Source organism: Nelumbo lutea, chromosome 2 (genome assembly GCF_056320005.1).
Source record: "Nelumbo lutea isolate HS-2025 chromosome 2, American lotus-T2T, whole genome shotgun sequence".
NCBI lineage: Eukaryota > Viridiplantae > Streptophyta > Magnoliopsida > Proteales > Nelumbonaceae > Nelumbo > Nelumbo lutea.
In genome coordinates, this window is record NC_142685.1 from 39,265,928 (window position 1) to 39,281,693 (window position 15,766).

General features: G+C 35.4%; 1 protein-coding gene across 5 annotated transcripts in view; it reads right to left on the bottom strand.

The window, feature by feature from the left end:
* The window catches only part of LOC148870000 (Peptidase C13 family), a 47,708-nt gene extending 46,018 nt beyond the window's left edge, over positions 1-1,690 (bottom strand). For 2 of the 5 annotated variants that reach the window (XM_088969356.1, XM_088969355.1), the window contains exon 1: positions 1,056-1,277. The gene's annotated coding sequence lies outside the window, so the exon portion shown is untranslated. Of the gene's footprint in view, positions 1-1,055 lie in introns of all 5 variants that reach the window. The other 3 variants (XM_088969357.1, XM_088969354.1, XM_088969358.1) reach the window with 3 other exon arrangements.
* Between the last annotated feature and the right edge of the window lie 14,076 nt (positions 1,691-15,766).

The window sequence follows — 15,766 nt, forward strand, 5'->3', positions numbered from 1 at the left end:
AACCATTTAAATTTCCTCTTTTCATTGCTGTTTCTCCATAATCTTGAGTTGTCTTCTTTTAACCAGTTGATTACAGTCTCAGAGTCTCCTTCTATGATCAGCTTGTTTATGTGCAAGTCCTTAGCCCTTTGAATCCCTTCCAAAGCTGCTAAAATCTCAGCCGTCATAGAGTTTCCTATTCCAATTGGCCCAGAAAACATGGCTATCACATTCCCTTTTTCATCCCTCATGACTCCCCCAATACCGAAGGGCCCTGGGTTGCCCATGCTGCTGCCATCAAAATTCAGTTTTGCAGAACCAAGAAGTGGGGTCCAGTAACAGCTTGAAACCTTCCTAGCTGTCTTTTTATTTTTCTTCTTCTCTTCACTTTTTTCTTTTTTTTTTTTTACTCTAAATCAGAACAACGTCGAGATGATGAGGTTAAGTTTATCCCCTCCACGCGTCACCAACCTACAACTTCCTCTTGTATTACTATTTTTTTCTCTTTTTTTCACCTAGCATTCTCATTGTTGTCATTACTAGCATATATGTTTTTTTTTTTATTCATTTTGTTATTTTGTCCCACTTTTTTACCCCTCCCGAAGCACTACATCAACATTAATCAAGCAAAGATCGAGTCCGGATCTCCTCCCCACGTCTATCACAGCAACACATGGATAACATCTCATCCTCTGCATAGTATTATGCAGGGAGAGATGTTCCCAATTCACGGGGGTAGTGTGTTGTGGGTAGACGTGGGCAGGGTTCTCGTGGGCAGGAGATCCGGGCTCGCAAAGATCACCTACCAATGAAACTCAGGTATTAAAATCGACCATCGGAAGCTCGACGACTCTAATTTCTTTAAAAAAAAAAACAAAAAACAAGCATGTCTAACGCATTTAATGAGAGGATTGCAAATGAGATGGGGGAGGGAAATGCTGAAAAAAGAAAGGTTTCATATACCAAATGATAGAAAACAATATTTTTCAAAACCAGTTTCAATCTAATGCCATGAATCTTAGAGATCATATGCCTTCAAATCAGTGGTTTAAACTGAGAGTGTTAGAAACCATTACCTCTGGGCGTGATAATGCTTGAGTCGAAGCTGATTTGATGCCCTTCCCCTGTAGAGGAAAACCGCTTGAAGAAGAAAAAAAACCGGGTATTGTCACTCTTAGAAGAATAGAGAGAGAAGGGACGCGAAGAAGAGTGGGAGAGAATAGAGCGAGGAGAGAGAGAGAGAGATGGAGATGGGAAAGAGAGTGAAGGATTGAGATCAGAGGAATGAAAAGAGACTTAGCCCCATACTTAGGACACCCGAGGCATTTTGGTATTTCCGTTTTGAGGAGATTTTAGTCAATTTGAGACTAAATGAGGTCAAACCGGTTTCTATCATATGGAGGAGAATTTTGGGCTAACGAGTGAATGGGTGGAGAGTGGTTTTGTGTATATAGCCAATCAGATTGGTTGAGAGGAAAAACAAAAGTATTCTTGGGTGAAAATTGATAGGGTGGGGATTTTGTGTGTTTTGGATGCAAAAAAGGAGTCTGATTGGTCCAATATTACTTGGATCAAAGGAATTTGAGGTACGAGCATTTCGACCCATGGAAGAGCTTATAATAGAATCTTTGTCTAATGACAAAGCAGATGAAGAAATTTTGAGCTACAATGGGCTCTGCATGAATTGACGGAGTTTAATCAAATCAAATGTATTCAAATTAGGGGAATCAGAGGTATGAGTAGATTAACCCTTGGGAAAGCTTTAAGTTTGTTTGGTTTGCGGACAAGACTGGAATCGAAATCACATATTCCTGATGCTTATTTGGTTTAATCAGGAATCGGAATTGGACTCCTGTTGTTGCCATTTGATTCCCCATTAAAAAAAACCCTCAAAAACGATCCATTTATTGTATATTTTCAACAAATACATGCATTGACAACCGGTGCATATATGGAGAGAATATGAAAAAATGAAAAACAAAAACCACAAACAAATGAGAATATAAAAAAAAATGAAAAGAAAAACACATAACAAACAAAAACCACAATAATAATAATAATAATAATGAGCTTGAGGTTCACAACATATTCATCAATATGTTGAATAGTAAGACATGAAAGAAAATGTACACAAGTCCATGAATTCACAAGAATTCCTACTTTTGAAATTGAACACCTGAGCATGAGGTACCAACCAAATCTTACCAAATTAATTAATTAGGTTGAAACATCACATGAATACAAAAACCACAATGTGTATCTGTATGTTCTATACATCTGTTGGGTTTAATCGGAATCTGTATTTAGAATACCTATTCAACCACATTCCGATGTTAACCCCTCTCTTTATGTAGATTGGAGAGGAAGAACCTGATAGACGAGAGTGAAAGCTTAACGTTGGATAGCATAAGACATTCTTTCATTCATCAAGAAACTAGCATTCATTATATTTAGCCTTTTGGAAAGAGCTCATTATTGTAATAATGCTGATATGTATGATAATAATGTGTTCTCCATGGAGGGGTTCCAAGGCTATTTGGTTGAATTCATGGTCAGGGAGACTGAAAAGCTTCATGCACAGGTTAGCGGTTACCATTAGCATCAACTAATCAAGTGATGTTTTACTTCCCATGAGAGGCTGCTCCTTCTTTCTTCCCTTTACATTCATTCTTTTTTCTCCCTTCTCTTTTAGAAGCATCCGCTCAAAAACTAGACGAACGAGGATTTACTATTGTAACTTGAACTCATATTCATTCAACCCACCCAACACCTGTTTAAGGTTTCTGTATCCTCTAATTAGTTGTACAGACATACTGGTATTTAGAACAAATGTTGAATTTTTGCTGTGAAATGTTGCAGATTGCTTGAGAACGAGCTTTTAGAATTAGTGATAAGAGTCTAATGTAGTCAGTGAGATGGGATTAGACCTGTTCACGGGCCGGGTTTAGGCCGGGCTTTACCTTTACATTAACAGAAAATGTTCAGGTCGGAGTCCAAGCCCGACTAGAAATTTGAAAAAATTTTGACTTTTCCTTTTTAATTCAATTAAAAGTTGTTTTATTAATACTAAAAGACCTCAAAACCTAAAATGAAAAGTTTCATTATTACTTGAAAAAAGAGAAGAAAAATATTATATATATATATATATATATATATATATATATATATATATGTTTTTTTATTATATAAAATATATATTTATTAATACAATATATTATTAAGTCGGGCTTGATAGGTTAAAAGCATCCTTCAATGCAAGAGCAATCTACATTTGAAAACTTTGACGAAGCAATAAACAAGTCAATTGACTATGCAAAATGTTGTGCTTTCAAGTGTGTGGTAGTAGCCTTGCAATGTTGACACATGATAAATATGATGCATTAAACTGTGATTCTCATTTGTGCTCCTTGGAGATGATGAGGAAATTTGAAAGGTCAACGAGATAGTGGGAATGATCAAAGTTTCTAAACATGCTACCACAAGTTAGGGGATGGGAAAGGACATGCTGCCAAGCTTTTTATTGGCACTTTTTGTTATTTTTTCTTCTTTCCTTTTTTTCTTTTTTGTTGTTTCTTTTATATACTTTTTATGTTTTTTAATCTTTAATGTAATATGATTTCTTGGAGAAAATTATTGCCACTAAGGACTTTAATGTTGCGAAGAAATTTGAAAAGATGAAAATTAATTAAAAAATAAAATAGGACTCTCTAACACAAGAGACTTTGATGCCATAAGGGACTTTAAAACAATTAATTAAAAATTTAATTGACTTTGTTATTACGAAGGGCTTTAAAAATAAGATGATTAAATGAAAAAACATTGAATTCATTGCCATAAGGCACACAACTCTAATGTCATGAAGGACTTTAAAATCGATATGATAAAATGAACAAACACTAATTTCTATGACATAAGGCTAGAGACTTTGATGCTTCAAGGAGCTTTGGAACTAATATGATCAAATGAAATATTAATGATTTCTTCGTCTAAGGAACTTTGATGCCATGAGCGAAATGATTAAATAAACAAACATTATTTCATATTAGACAGGACAAGAAATTTTAGTGCCATAAAGACTTTATAATTGATACGATTAATTGAAACATTGATAATTTCTTCACCATATGGCACTTTGATACCGTAACAGACTTTTGATAATGACATGGTTAAATAAACAAACAATGATTTTTATGCTATAGGGCATGAGGTTTTAATGTCATGGGGGATTTTATAACTAATACGATTAAATGAAACATTGATGATTTCTTTACTACAAGGGATTTTGGATTCCATAAGAGACTTTTAACATTGACATTATTAAATGAACAAACACTAATTTCTATGCCATAGGGCAGGAGACTTGAATGCCACAAGGGACTTTAGAACTTATATGATTAACAAAAACATCGATGATTTTTTCACTATAAGAACCTTTAATATCATAAGGGACTTTTGATACTAACATGATTAAATGAACAAACATTGATTTCTATGCCATGGTGGACAAAAAATAATATAATTAATTGAAAAGTTGATGATTTTTTCACCATAAGGGACTTTAAGGTTGTGAGAGGCTTTGGTGTCATGAGAGACTTGGAGATTTAGATGATTAATTGAAAGTTAATGATTTATTTGCCACGACGGACTTAAAGACATTATATGATTAATTGAAAAAATAACAATTCTTCATATTACAAATTACTAGGGATATTTTGAAGTGACTAATCAAAAGGGAAAAAGCAATGTATTAATAAGGGACATAATGCAAAAGGCGAGATATCGAAAAATTGTTTGAAACCAAAATACAGTAGAAATGACTTGTAAAAGCCACTTTTAGGGAAGAAAAGTGATGGATGCTCAAAATATGAAGTCAATTAATGGACAATGTAAAAATTACAATAACAATAGGAACATGAAAGAAAGAACATAAATTAAGGGCAAAGATGTCACCAGCACCAACTCAAGAAAAAACAATTATATCAACTAGGGACTACTCCAAACTTAAATGAGAGACAAAAGTAACTATCCCCTTCCTCGGAAAGCAATGATCGAATAATATTATTGGATTGTTACAATTTACTTACATTGACAAAGGAATATCACCTAAGAGCCATGAGGAGATGCAAGACATGAAAAATGTTCCCTATGCATTAATCATAGCGAGCATCATGCATGTAATGTTGTGCATTCAACCTAACATTGTATAAGCTATTAGTATTGTGAGTAAATACTAATACAACTTAGGACAAGAACACTAGACAATTGCAAAAAACATATTAAAGTATCTGAGAAGAACAAAAATCTATGTTGTCTTTGATGGTACTTCACTATAAATGATTAGGTATACAGATGTCAATTTCATATCATATCTAGAAAATAAAATGTCTACATGTACATCTTTTTGTTGGGATCTTAAGTTGTCAGTTGAAAAAGTAGCAAATGTCCACAAATATATTCCATAATTGAGGTTGAGTACACTGTCGTAGGTGAAGATGCCAAGGTAACAGTTTGGGTGAAAGAATTCATTCAAGAGTTAGGAGTTATACCTTATAGTATGTTGCCCATTCCGCTATTGTCTGCGAACACTTAAGTCACAAAAGCCACAAAATCTAAGCATATTTAGAGGAAATATCATATCTTATAAGATAGTGTTGAGGGAGAAGACATCCAATTTCAGAATATAGCATAAATAGATAATGTGGCAGACACATTGACTAAGCCACTAACACTAAAAGTATTTGATGGGCATGTGAACAATATGCAATTGAGACTTATACCCAGTTGGACCTAAGCACAAATGAAAGTTGTTAGTGTTTGGGTTATGGTCGAGCTGGCCCCGGGTGCCACATGTCACGTCTGTGACTGTCTTATCACTTCAGCCACGTTGGCACCATGTAAGATGGATAAGCTTGACCAAGAAAGGAGAACCTCGTATGGATAAGGAGGATAGTTCCACCGGGGATTAGGACTTATCCTGAAGACCTAGGCGAACAACCCCGGAAGCCTCATCCGAATAGGACACGGATCCTCGGCTATAAATAGGTAACCCTCGCTCAAGGTAAGGGACTTTTAACTCTTCAGCCTTCATACTATTACTCTACCTTTATTCGGATCGGTATGTTGCCTTAACTGCTTGGCCCGACCACTCACCTTCTGTTACTGGCTTGAGCGTCAGAGTGCCTACCCAGGGAACGAATCCTCAGGCCTTTGATCACTTTCTTATTTCAAATCTTGCTACACAGCTTCATCCTTCCACTTCGGCTTCGAAAGTTGGTAGGATTATCTAACTACGATTTTGGTTCAAAACACCTTGGATCAAACAACATCAGTTAGTTGTATATGCCCTTAGCTCCTACCAGATTGATGCATATTGAGTTTTATATATTGATAAAATCAATTCATTACTATTTTATGTTTAATTTGGTATATTGTGACTTACTCCTTAAACTAGACATTTATAAGACTTGTATTAGTTTAGAAAGCTCTCAATGATTGAATAAACTTGGGGAGTTATCCTAATAACATTGATAGTAGTGTACTACAAAAATTATGGAACAACTTCTCTTAGCTGCTAGGGTTAGACCTAAGTATGGTTAGTGAGTGTTTGTAAGAAACAATAAACATAGATCAATTTCCAATTATCTAATATGTTTATATATAGAGACAAGAGGGAGAGTTTGACCTACACTATTCTAGTTACTCTCTTTCTATCCTTCTCTTTTCTCTTGCTTCCCATAAACCCTAACTTAAAACAACTAAGGAACACACTATTTTTCCAATATTTTCTATTGTGTTTTTGGTGAAAAAACATTATAATTAAAGTGGTTCTCATAGTTGCATACATCCAAGGTTGTTGGAGATTGAATTCAATTGGAGACTAGTTGTAGGATTGACCTCCAACTTCAACTATGCCATATTCAGTTGGGAGGCCAATTATGGTATGCAATTTGGGTGTAAACAACCACTATGGAACCTGTAATTTGTAGACTTTATATCAGGTATGCTCAATTTATTTTGGGAATTTAAATCTAGTTCATATTAGTGCTATATCGATCATTGGAGAATGTGATTCTCCAAAACTCGAGAATCCAGTTCTCATATTCAAATTGAAATTCTGCTTGAAATTTGGCCATTAACCTTATCTAGTACAACCATAAAACAATCAATTCTTAGTCCTTTCAACCAATCTATCACTTGTAATTAATCTCTCCAGTAACTATGTATACTTGACACCATATTTGGTATTGATCGTTCTTTGACTAGATTATGATTTTCATCCCCAGAAACCTTATCATGCAGTAGTAGTACAACAAGTGCATCCACTCCCTTGTTAGTCGAATCCAATGTAACTTTTTCTTATCTTCATTGCCATCTCCAAGAAACAATAGCCCTAAGTTCATTGTTCCTCCTTCGTTTTCATGTATAGATTCTTCTCCAACACTTCTTATGTCAATCGTATTACTTGAGTCATCCCATCCTTATCTTCCTCTACACTAAAGGCAACCTATCCTTAGTCTTCTTTCTCTCTTTCTTCCAATTGATCCCTCAAATATCTTGGATTTGGGTGATCGGTTGAAGAAAGGAAGGCACTGTTTTCTAATGAATTTGGCTAAGGTACCCATTACAGGATTTTTTTGGCATTTCCCCTCCCTCTAATCTCTTTCCCCTCAGTTCACCTATGTCAAAGCTCCTAACATGAGATGAAGAGAGACGATTGCTATCGTCTATAAGCTCCAATTCCTTCTACTTATGTCTGTCTCTTTCTTAAATCAAGACAACCACCACTTCTACCCACATTAACATAAGTGATTTTGCCCGCTCTATTTCATTTTAATTGAAAAAAAAATTGAATTTATTTTTATAATAGGCAATTTTACCGTTTGACTCTCAAATTTTGACTGTTCACTTAAAAAATTTTCCCTGACCTGATTCTTTTTCCTCATTTCCTTGCTTGCCACATGTAGCCATCTCACCATGTCATCATCATCTTTAACCTTGGTAATCTCTCTCCACCATGACACTTCAAATTCTAAAAGAAGCCATATTTGACTCCAAACACCATCTGAGAAGACTTCAATTGAACAAAGCACATCCTCTGGTTCGACCCCGGTGATCTTGACCTTTGTAGCCTGTATGCCTCTCAGATTGAGGTCCTCAAGAACTCCTTCTAGGGATTTCATTATTTTCTCAGTGGTTAGCTCATCCCAAAGATGGAATGGGAGCCCTACCATCTTAAACATGAAACTACCATATGCTACTATTTTCTCATTACACAACGGGGTTCATTTTTGGACTAGGATCAATTCTTTGTTTGTTTCCATAGTCATAAAACCCATTTAGTGGCATCATCATCAAGACCTAAATTCTTCACCATTGAGCTCAAGATTTTGCTCTAATTTGTAACCTCCTTCCCTATAGTTATCACTAGTTAATGTTCCCATTCCCCTACCCTTGCATCCATCATCATTTTTTTGGATGGCTTTTGAACTAATAACCGAAATTCTATTAGGTATGGTCATTTGTTCCTCTTCTCCATCTTCACCCTCCTCCCCTTTATTCCTATTTAACTTGTTTGCAAGATTTGGAGAATAATTTCCTCTACTCCCTCCAATGTTCTTACTTTTTTCTTTCATCCAGTGTTTTCAACTCGTTGTTGACCTGACTGGTTGAACCATTTGAACCATCACCTGGTCATGATTCCAAGTTTGATTCTATTGAAAATCCACCGTTTAGTCAGAAACCATTGACTTGGTCAAAACCATCTGATATGGGTGGTTTAATCATTGACTCGTTCGACTCAGCCACCGGGTCGCGGGTTGCACACTTAATGCATGTGCAAACTTTCAGATGAAAAGAAAAATATGGCCAGAATATGGAGTGAAGTGGCCGATAAGACCATTCTACCCTTACGCATAAGAATCCCATTGCCAAGAGAATGGCCATGTAGAGAATATCCTTCCTTGGAAATCTGGTTTTGGATTCTAATGAGACTAGCATCATTAGAAACTTCTTCCCTTAGCTTATCCATGGATAAGTGGGTTTAGAGGTTGAAAGATGAAGGAATTCATGCTTCCTGGACAAGGCATCAACAATTAAGTTTGATGGGTCTGCACTGTATTCTTTTGTAAAATCAAAGCCAACAATTTATAGAACCACTTTTGTTGGAGCTCATTTAGAACAGTTTGTTCTACTAGATGCCTCACACTTTGTTGATCAGTAACAATGGTAAAGGCTTAGCCCAACAAATATCCTCTCCACTTCTGCACAACTAGGACCACCGCCATTAACTCTTTCTCATAGGTAGACTTACTTTGGGCCTATAGAGAAAGAACTTTACTGATTCCAGGACCACCACCATTAACTCTTTCTCAGGAGTAGTACTATCATCGGGAGATGTTCATAATACACGGCGGGGATATGCTGTTGGGCGTTGTGGGGCGAAGATGTAAACTCCTTCTAAAAGCATCAGATTCCACCACAAAAGGCTTGGACAAATCAGGCGAAAACAATATTGGAGGAGTGGTGAAGGCTTCTTCTATTGCTTTCGACCAATTAAAATCATTCCTTTTAAGTAATTCTATTAGTGGGGCTGTCATAGCACTATACCCCATAATAGAATGCCGATAATACCTAGTAAGGCCCAAGAAGACTCTTGACTGTAGTGGGCTTAGGCCTATGTGATATACCTGGACCATATCACATGGTTTGTTATGTTGGATCATATTTGCTTAATTTAGTTGGTCTCAATCAATTAAGATCTCTGTGGTTTGGATCGAGATGAATCAGTTTAGTTTGAGTGGCCAGTTCATAACCATTTCGATGTCTCATATGCATTATATGTGCTAATGGAGGTAAGTTGGATCAAATTTTTATATACCGGGTTAAATGTATAAAGGAAATGAAATTTCAAATAAATTTTAAACATGTTGACATATAAAAAATATACACCAGATGCAATTTGTTGTTTTTATAATATATTATTTTTTTATTGCAAATTTATGTGCAAGTTTCACTTGATAGTATGAGTGAAACAAGTAATGCTTAGTAGAGAATTTAGGGATTCAAGTTTTTGTGGTTTAAACAAATTTGCACTATAGTTTAAAAGAAACCAACAGCACCGCTATTGGATTATGGCAGCAATCATAGTGATCTTATTGTGGTGTTTATGATTGTCACTATAACATTTATTAGTTTTGTTGTAACTATAGCTTCTGTAAGAGTCCTAGTTAGATAGCAACCTTTATCTATAGTTTTATAGGAAACTGCAAGTTTTTTTTTTTTTTTGTTTTTTGTTGGTTTATTTCACAGAAAAAGAAAGCTTTATTAATGAACATGAAAGAGAGGATGAGCATAAGATCTAATCCTAAGGGGGCATTCTTTTTATGGATTTTGAGAGGGGGAAAGTTGGTCAATGGGATTTTGATTCTCATTGACCAATAATTCCATGTTCTTTTTTCAGATTTATGTGGGAACAGGAAAAGTTTATTTTCCTAGGTACCACTTACCCAAGTAAATGATACCCATTTCTTAGGTGGATAAATAACTTTGGGGAAAGTTGCCAACACTTGAATGAAACAAAAATGCCCTTTTTAATAATGAATTTTTATGGTTAAAATAGTCATTGCCTTATTTACATGAGAAATAAAAGAACATGGGTAAATACACTTACCCAGGTAAATGTATTTACCCGGATGAATAACTTACCGAAAAGCAAATAGGGCCTTAAAACTAAACAAGGAGAAAAAACTCTACAAATAATACCAAAAACAAAACAAACTTCTAAGAATTAAGAGTAATAATGGGGATGATAGCCTTTATTCTTGTCAATCTTCCAATTGCTTTTGGTTGAGTCGTTTGACTCGTCTCCTAGGCTTTATTAGATTTAGAATTCTTTTTCCTTTTTTATTTCCACTAATTATATTTTCGCACAAGAGTGGCTACATATCTAGTATTCAATGTTGGCCTTATTTCAAGAACACTTTGAAATCTACATTGACAAGCTCTACTAAAAACATCTTGCATATTTTCACTAATTCCAATCACCATATTATCCCACCACCATTGATAATCAGAATAGGAAAACAAGTTTCAGTCTATCACCGCACTTTTCTCATGCCTCCTGTTTCAAGGATTTTCGTTGAAACATCCTCATGGATAATGTTCAAAGTTCCAGTCATATCTAACATTCTTTCCACCATAACTTTGCCAACATGAGCACTTTCCTTTTCTTGATCTTCCTACCCATTCTCAAATTCCATTTGGGCTTTTCATCAAGCACCAATAGTTTCGTCATCTTGTTCCATATTAGACATCTATTCAGGAGTTCACATCAGCGCCCCACAAGGGGGTGTCCACAGCACATCCCGACCTTGTATTAGAAGAGTTCGACTTCTGTCAGGGAAAATTGGTGATTGCACTGTTCGAGCAGTCCCTTGCAACTTTGCATTAGGAATATCTCCCATGAAATAAATCACCTAATTATGGAGATATTCCCAACCTAAGGCTGTAAAGTCTGTTGAAACGGGCTTTGCCCTGACCCAAGCTAGACTCGTATTGGAAACATCTCCCAATGACAAATACAGGAGATGTTCTCAATACAAGGTTGGGATGTATTGTGGGGCATTGATGTGAACTTTCTATTTAGAGACTTGCATAGATGAATCTTAATTATGTAGACCCCTAAGGCCTAATCAATTGGTTATCCATAACAGGGGTTGACTCCACTACTAGGGTTGCAAAGTTATCTTGCTTACTCCTTCCCCCGTGGATTCATTTTTAGCCTCAACCATCTTGAAATCAAGGATTGTTCCTTGATCGCTCTCCATCATCCGAACTGTAGGGACTTGTTGATAGTTTTTTCCTTATATCTATACCTTGTGTAACAACATCAGTTGCTCGCAACACTTTTTTAATCAAAGGAGGTTTAGGGATCAAGGGATTCATGTAGGGGTGAAAATGGATCGAATTCGAATCGGATCAAGTAATATCCAATTTTGAATTTGATTAGAAAATTTGATATCCGAATTCGATTTGATATCCGACAAATATCGAAAATTAATATCCGAATTCAAATCCGATTAAATATTCGAATATTCGATTCGAATTTGATTAATTAATTATTTTAGATAATTAATAAATATATAAAATAAATATTTTATTGGTATAAAGTATATAAACATATAAATTATTTATATAACTTAATTACTATATATAAATTATATAAAATATTTTATATATTATATATAGGAATTAAATAATCGGTCGAAATCGGATATTTATTGAATTAAATCAGGTCATATCCGAATTCGAATCCGATTAACTATTCGACATGAATAGGATATCCGAATTCGACCGATTAAAAATTTGAATTATCCGAAATTGATTTGATTATATCGAATATCAAATTCAAAATCGAATTTTTGAATACCATTGACACGCCTAGATTTATGTGCTTCTACAATTTATCATTTAAAACCCCCTTCTCCTCTTCTTTTTTTTTTTTTTTTTTGTCTCATAAACAATCTTCTACCAAAAACCTTTCTTCCCCAAACCAACCCATACATGACGAGGGTTTTCCTTCAATAAATCAACTTCAATACATACTTTGGTTGCTGTCATTTTCGTAAGTCTTGATGTTGCTTGATCACTCTGAGAATTTGTCTAGCAACCAATGTAATATAACGCATAAATCAATCATTGTAGAGAGGTCAATGGGGAGTTGTGGAAGTGTGAACTAGACGGGAGCAATGAAGGTTCCCATCCCAACTCCATGCTTGACATCCGGTTTAGCAACCTGAAGAGGAACTCCTTGATATAAATTGCCTCTCTCAGCCAATTGCCCCCAAAACATGGCATAAGTCTTAAGATGCCATAATCATAAAAGATTTAATGTTGAAAGCACCAACCAAAAATTCTCTCATCTCTGCGAGAAATGGTCATTTGTATGCACACTTGCCTACCACGCAAAAAACGAAGTGGTAAGAATGATTTTTCAATCTCCTCATGTGAAGTTCCCTCCATTTGATAGAAGGAACTTTGAACTTTCAATGGAATATCAATGATAGGGGATTGAGAATAGCCATTACCTGCCAAAACTGCTAAAAGTAGGGGTTTTTGAAGGTTTCTTTAGGGGCACTCTCTCCCATCGTGATGTCTCATATCCCCACTCCCAGTAATTTTGTCTTAGGATTGTTTGGATTTTAAATAAATCCTGAAAGCCATTTAAGACAATTGATATTGATGATTGATCAAGTTGTAGAGATGATTTCGTCCATAGGCAATATAAAAGTTATATGTGTTATTTAACTATGATTTCATCCATAATCGTAATGCATATTGTTTTTGAATTTAACTTTTAGTATAAATTGGTTGTAGCTCTGAACCACAATATCTATAACTATTATTTATAGTCACGGAAACATAAGTTACAATTTTTTGTCTATAGCTAAATTGTAACTATAGGTCTATGACTAGGCCCCATTTACTTTTACATACTTGGGTAACTACGTTTATTCTACCAATTACTCGGGTAAAAAGAGAGGTAAGAGGGAGACAGCAATTATAGACTTCAACAAGTAGGTGGTAATTGAAATTCTTAGATATCCTGAATTACTGGATAACCGATTGATAGTCTCAGGTAACAATTGACCGTTAAATACGGTCAAATGAATGGAGCCTAAAGGTTACTTTTCTTGTAGTGGCAGCAGTTATTAATTATTACAAGAAAGGCCACAAATTAAATAAATATTTTTCATCTAAAAATCTCTTTAGAGCTATCATTATGTAATGAACTAAAGTCATAACTTACGGGGAAAAACTTTGATTGTTTATAAAAAAGGTGGGTAAAATAATATTTACACTCAATATTTTTTAGTTGAAAAAATAAATGAGGACCTGCATAATCTCCCAAAACAGCCAAAGTAAACTCTACTTACAGCTGTATTGATGTGGCCTACCATGAATTGGACGAAGTGACATCACAACAATGCATCCGATGACGTTAAGGCAGGGCCCGAAATTAATTCTAAAGGCCATGATTTTCGGTTTTAGCCTAGTTTTCTTTTTCTTTTCTTATAATTTAAACTCTTTCTAATGCTTTTAACCGAGGTTTTAAAAATCAACCTAGAAATAGAACCGCTTTAGCCACTGGTTTCTAAGTCAGCGGTAGTGATTACGGTGACCTACAATGGCGAACTACAACAGCAATGACAACGATGAAAATAGATTTGAGAGATCTCAGATCTCACTCTCTCTCTCTCTCACAAATCTCTCGTCCAAATTGCTCTCCCATCTCTAAACCTGAGATCTCTTAGATCTCTCATACACATATCTCTTGACTAATCTCTCTCTATTAAATCTTAGATCTGAGAGATCTGAAGTTCTGAACTTCCCTTTTCATTCTTGTTTTGTCATAAGTAATAAATCATGAATCGTTGTCCGAGTCGAACGGTTCAACGATCGTCTGGATCACCTAAACGGTTCTTGGTCACCTAAATGGTTCCTGGTCCAAATGATCCAATCGTCTGGGTCAATGACAGTTCAAAAACATTGCTTCTAATCCAATAATTGACTCATTATGTCAGTCACTACATGTACGGAAACAATAACAACTAAGCAAAAAAATTCAATCCAGACACAAAAAAAGAACCAATTCTCGGAATTCCATTCATGATTTGACACGTCAATTAAAATTTATAATGAGGTCAAAAGAGTAAAACCCAAGAATCTCTTTAATGGAAGAAAGGGTTGTGATGTTTCTATAATCAAATCAAATTAAATCAAATTTTTTATAGAAATCCAACAGACTTGGGCGGTGTTTGGCATCGGTGTCGTTGCTCCAGAAAACAATAACACATCAGTGCCATGTTGGAAAAATCGGTGCTACAGAAAACATAACATGTTTGGAACCACTTTTCCATAAAAAAACGATGCTCCAAACCATTAAACCATGCATTGAAAATCAAGAAGGTGTCGTCTAGTGAAACATCGAATTCAACGTTTTCTCAATTTAGAGTTCATTGCTGCTAATGAGGACATGATGTGGCAGTAACGTGGACTTCGTATAATGGACACCAGTCCTACCTGGCAGCAACATTTCCAAACAAAAAGAAAGACACTGTTTTCTCAAAGGCCTGGCATTGCAGCCTTAGTACGATCTTCTTGGTGGTGTTTGTCTTCTTGTGGAAGACAGGTTTGGTTGTCCACCATAACCTATTGTTTGCAATCATAATGAGATTTACCCTAAGCAGATGAGCTATCTTCCCCCCGTTTTGTATTGGGTCACCTTGTGAATAATGTACTTCCTACACTCCTTGCTCTTGCAATATGTTTTTTTTTAGTCTTTGGAACATTCACCATGGTTGCAAGATTGTAAGACACCCTGTCCCTGTCTTCTTTATCTTAGTCTCTAAGACCTGACAGAGGATTGCTTGCAATTGAGGGAGAATAGATTGTAAATAGATCGTTGGAGGAGTAGCAACTAGGAAGAACTGCAAGAGTTTGAGAGAAGAGAGAAAAAGGGTTCTTAATTGGTTAGAAAGCAAAATGAAAGATATTGGAAATCTTTTTTTACAATATTTTGATATTTGATAATTTAAAAATTTATATTTAATATAGGGACTGAGAGTGAACCAGTAACAAGTTTCATATCTTCAACCTTCTAAGCAAACAGATTACATGGCATTAGATGAATGGAGGACCGAAAATGGTAGTGAATGCATTTTAAATTTTTACTCTTAAATAAATAGGCCACGACACAGAAAATTCTCTGGCTTATAACACCTTGAAG